Here is a 6,000-nt window from a genome sequence, read left to right on the forward strand (position 1 = left end):
TCGAATCGTTTTTTTGTTCCACCCCTACTGAAAACGTAACTTGTCTGACGTCACTGCCCCTGGCGAGAGGGCGGAGACGACCTCATCCCATAATGCTTCACGGACCAGTTGAGGATGGAAATAAATTATTTTTTTTTACCACTTTTATGGTCCATAATGCACACTTTTTTTGTTGTGTTGTGTGCCTGTTGGTTAATAAAACTAGTAGTAAAAGTATCATCACTTTTGTTTTGAATGTGCAAACCATTCATGACCAGACCATGACTGAATTCAGTGTGGTGATCAATGACTTCTGCCTCATCTTCGTAGTTAGCAGTAGTTGTTTGTGACGGTTACAACAGTAAGATAGTTTGCCTTCTTCATGAAAATGTGGAGTAACGCATTGATTCTCTGGACAGTAACTTTAATCAGACTACTTTGTAGAATAAAGTAACGCGTTAGACTATTAGTTACTTTAGAAAGCAACTTTTTTGAATAACGCTAGTAACGCGTTACCGGCAACACTGGGTAAGGATACCATATATGGCTTTCACTACTGTTGGATGAATGGATGACGGAAAGATGAAGTTTCTTTAGCTAAGTATGGCGTATTTATTGCGGAGTTCAACACAAGTTTATAAAAAAGTAAGTAGGGCAAGTAAAAGAAAGATAAAAGTAAAGTGTTTGAGCGCCTCACAGTGGCACAAGCGCAACATTACACATCAACTGGGAGTACATATAAACAATCTCTTAGCAACTACTGATTGGTTCTGGCTCTTGCACGACTAACCAATCAGATGCTGCTGTAGGTATTCCATTGCTGGAGTAAGACTATGGAGTTAGAATCATGCCAAAACCCCATAAACACAAAAAACGTGATCTACGTACACAAAACCTGTTCTACAGACACAGAACCTGTCCTACGTACACAAAACCTGCTCTATGTACACAAAACCTGACCCACGTACACAAAACGTGTGCTCTATGTATACAAAAATTGATCTACGTTCACAAAACCTGATCTACGTACACAAAACCTGATGTACGTACACAAAGAAGCATATCTTCAATTACAAAAAAAATAAATAAATAAATCTTTCAAGTGCAAAAAAATGTTTTGCGTCCATAAAAAGCAATTCTACAACTACAGATAAAAGTCACCTGACTTTTGGCAGTGATATTCTGCCGAGCAGTTTTACGTGCCCAAGATCCATACGCGCAAAGCCAGTAAACTTTACAGCAGGGGGCACTGTTGAGTCAGCACCATATTGAGAGAGAGTTTGGCCAACTTTTTGAAGAACTAGTACGTTGTGATTAGTCAACTGCTGGTCACATGACATATGGACGCCTTGTCGTTACTTTGTCGTTACTATGGGGTAGTGATGGCAAAATGAAGCCCCGTAAAGCAATGAAGCCCTGCAGTGAAATGCTTCACACACACGTAGGGGCTTCAAGATGATTCATTTCCTCGACTACGCCATCATGTGGACAGAAAATGTATAACATGCTTGGTGCATGCAATAAAATGGTGGGGTGTAAATCATGCTCTCAATACAAAAGAATATATATTTGAAGAGTGTTTTAACATGAATTGTTCTGTGTTACTTTGTCTATGTTTGTGCTTATGCAACAAGTGAAAATGTGAAAAAATGAGGTAAAATAAAGTGCTTATTCATTTTTATTTAAAAACAATATTTTTTCCAAAGTTTTTGGACTCAGGCGGTTTCTTTTTGTGCATAGAATTTCACCTGCTTTTGAAAAAACTCTTTCACATGGTACTGATGAAGCAGGGGTGCATAGATATGAGACAGCAAGTTTGTATAAACTTGGAAGCGCATATTTCTGTGATTCCCAGTACTGAAGGGGATTTTCAACTCTGGGGATATTTTCTTCTCTTTCTTGCTGGTTCCTTGAACTCCATCGCAAAAAAAGAAGCTCGTCGTCGTCGGTCAAATCGAATGCAAAATGCAAAGAAGTACCGCAGTAAGGGACCCGAAAACACAAAAAGTGAAGGGGAATCCATAGCGTTTCTTTGCCGCTTTTATTTCGAACTACACTCAAACCTAGCGAATAATTTCCTGAATCAGTCACGTGGTACACCTGCTTCGTGGGGCTTCAAACGTCATCACGTACGTCATCGACACACGCATTGAATCGCCGTTCATGAACCACTCATCTACATTACTCGGCACACGCTTCATGGATTCGACCCGAGAAGCACATCACTACTATGGGGTATATGCCACGGAAGAGGCGGGACTTCCGTGATTTTGCACATGAGTTTGGTTCCGGTCCGGGTTGCGAACGCCAACCGAGGGGCACAAAGTCGGAAGCACAAGTATTTTGACGCAGCCCACATGTCGCAAACAGAACCAGAACCAAAGCTGATGTGCAAAAACACTCCCGCCGCTTCCGTGGCATATACGCCATTGTTGGTGCAATTGGCATTTCCAGAGCCATGGGTGTTTCTGTTGTTGTTATCACTTACGTATTGCAATTATGCCGTGTTGCTCAGCATGGCGTTATTCACAATTACAACCAGGCAGTGGCGTTATGATGCAGGGTTAGATTTAGGGTTAAATACATAAAATAAAATACCACGATTTGATGTAGGTGGGACAGCACACTGCAGCTTTCTACCTCGTCAAATGAGTGGTGTGCCGTGTTTTTGTTTTGTTTTTGTTTTTTTTTGTTTTTAAGACTTTAGATTAATGAAGTGTTTGTGATTGTGTACGCCATAAACGCCTAATGCAATACAGTACGTAATCGTAACGACAAGGCGTCCATATGTCATGTGACCAGCAGTTGACCAATCACGTCGTAGTAGTTCTTCGAGATTGCCAAACTCTCTCTCAATACGGCGCTGGTTCAACAGCGCCCCCTGCTGTAAAGTTTACTGGATTTACGTGTGTGGATCTTGGGTTTTCAGCACGTAGAACTGCTCGGCAGAATATCGTTGTGTTGTTCGTGAAGCAATAATGAGGCTTGGTTTGAGTATCAGATGATCTTTTTAGTGCACTCTTCTCTAGATAGCACCAGAATAGTCATACATATCCATACCTCCTGGTTCCTCGGCCCATAACCTGAACTGGTGATCTTCATCCCTCATTTCTGGCTCTGCAAAGTTGGTTCTCCTTACAGGCTGTGTGTGTTGCATCTTTGTGTTGGAGGGTCCACGTAGATGGCTCCTGTTGTGTCTCAGATTTTTTTTTGGTGTAAAAATGTAGCTCCGTGGCTCATTGCATTTATGCATGACAACTTCTGGGTGCCATGTCCGTCTCTTCTTGTCCCACACTGTCACATGCTGTCCAGGATGTAGTTCATGGAGTTCCTTGTGAGCGCTACGGTCATTGCAGCTGCTCTTTGCGCCAGATGCTGCCTCCCACATTCCAAAGACATGCATGGCAGGTTAATTGGGTGCTCCAAATTGTCCCTAGGTGTGCTTGTGAGTGTGGATGGTTGTTCGTCTCTGTGTGCCCTGCGATTGGCTGGCAACCAGTTCAGGGTGTCCCCCGCCTATAGCCCGAAGCCAGCTGGGAGAGGCTTCAGCACCCCCGCTACCCTTGTGAGGAGCAAGCGGTTAAGAGAATGGATGGATGGATGGATAAATCTCAGACGATGGCCTTGCCTGCTATTGGAATTGACTTTCCACTGATATTTTAACAGTTACTCAAAATTTCAGGTTCACATCTTTTTCCTAAAGTACTGGTTGCTATGGACATTTGAAAGATGCAAGTACCTAAACTTTAAACTCCTTTTTCTCAAAACTAGTGATTTCAACCTTCCAACATTAAAACTACTGTAACTTTGTCAATATTTGAGGCACATCCATGTATTATATATCATGTAAAAGGGAATTACGTGCAGAATTTGAATATATTAATATCTCAATTTAGATTTTTTTTGGCACATGAGGACCATTTTGCCAGAATATATCACATATGTACAAACAAAATTGATCAAAAAATTAATAATGGACTCCTTATAAATGATATTAGTGATCATCTCCCTGTCTTTGCAGCTTTTCAAGATTATGTTGGCAGAAAGGTGAAATATACAGCTTGCACATCAGAAATAAGAATAAGAACCCAACGTACCATTGCTGCCTTAAATACGGATCTGGAAAAATAAAACTGGTCTGAGGTCTACTCAAATGAAGATCTGAATGTAGCATATAAAGCTTTTCTTATCAATTAGAATTAAATTATATGATAAACATTGTCCATTAAAAACAGTGACCAGGAAAAGTCATGGCTTCAATAAGCCATGGATGACACCGGGGATAGAAAATGCATGTAAACCCCCCCCCCCCCCCCCCCCCCAAAAAAAAAAAACGTTTTTACAAGCTTTTTATTATTAAGAACTAAAGATGCCGAAATCAACAATAAACTGGTAAATATTAGAAGAACAAGCAAAAGGGAATATTACCATAGACTACTAGAACAGAACAAGAGCAATACAAAGGGAACATTAGGAATATTAACATAATAAATAATGTTTTAAAAAACACAAATCATCCACAGTATTTTATAAAGGATAAAGTATTGTTATTGATAAAATAACTGATATTATTAATGATGATGATGATGATGATGATTATTATTAATGATTCAATGATTATTTTATTAATGTTGGTGGTAAACTAGTCAATGAAATTCCTGAACCAGAAAATACTGCAGATGTTAAATAAACATATTAAGAACAGTTCCTCTTGCTCAGCTGTTTGGTGGCTGATTAATAAATGGCTACAACAACAAACGCAAATCCACTATGTATTTTTATGTCCCTGTACGAGCAGCACAAACATGTAAGGGTGTTTCGGCGGCCGATTAATAAAAGGCTATCACAACAAACGTAAATCCATTATAAGCCAAAATGATTTTTTTGTTTGTTTGTTTTTCCTCTTCTAATTTCTACATTTTGTCGTAGTGATAAACTGAACAATTTAAAGTTTGACCGGCTAAAACCGTTCAAACTTTAAATTGTTCAGTTTATCACTACGACAATTTTATTCTTCAAAATATCAAAATGAAAGCAAAATTTATTTTTTTTCCCCGTCTACATTTTTTGACCAATTGAAACCATTCAATTGTTAACTATTCAGCTTATTCCTAATGCACACGTTCAAAAATCGCAAAATAAAAGCCAACAATTATTATTTTTTATTTTTCTGCTCTAATTTCTACATTTTTTGACAGATTCATACCATACCATTCCAACGTTCAACTGTTCAGCCTATGATTACTGCAATTTATTTCAAATCTAAAAATAAAAAACAAAAATTACAATTTATTTTTTTCGCCTCTAATTTCTACATTATTTGACCAATTCTAAATGTTCCAACTTTAATCCATCCATCCATCCATCCATCCATCCATCCATCCATTTTCTTAACTGCTTGCTGCTCACATGGGTTGTAGGGGTGCTGGAGCCTATCCCAGCTGGCTTCGGGCAGTAGGCGTGGTACACCCTGAACTCTGGTCGCCAGCCAATCGCAGGGCACACAGAGACGAACAACCATCCACCCAACATTAATCATTTTGAATTATCCATAATACAAAATGTATACATATTTACTTCTATTTCCAGTTCTACATATATTAACCAATCCAAACGATTCCAACTTCAACATGTTCAGCTCATTCCAAGTCATTGTATACCAATTATTGACATTCAGTATCATTCAGTTTCATTCCAAATCATTCCACAATTTTTCATTCTGCTGCTCAGCATTCACACACATCAATTTCTTCAGTAATTGTATTCTCTAGTCAACTGGATATAAATGTACAGTATGTCTACTGTAAATGATAGATGCAGTGACACACTAGAAAATTTACAGTACATGACTGGATCACTGCTGCTAGTAAAATTCAAAAGTCATTTTTACAGTAACAATTTTACAGAGATTTACATAAATACTGTAAATATGGCGAAAGATTTTATGATGCAAGAGAAGTCTTAATGAGGAGAGACGGTGCTGAAAGCAGGACTTCCCTGATCCTCCATCATCTGCAGGAA

Source organism: Festucalex cinctus, chromosome 6 (assembly GCF_051991245.1).
Source record: "Festucalex cinctus isolate MCC-2025b chromosome 6, RoL_Fcin_1.0, whole genome shotgun sequence".
NCBI lineage: Eukaryota > Metazoa > Chordata > Actinopteri > Syngnathiformes > Syngnathidae > Festucalex > Festucalex cinctus.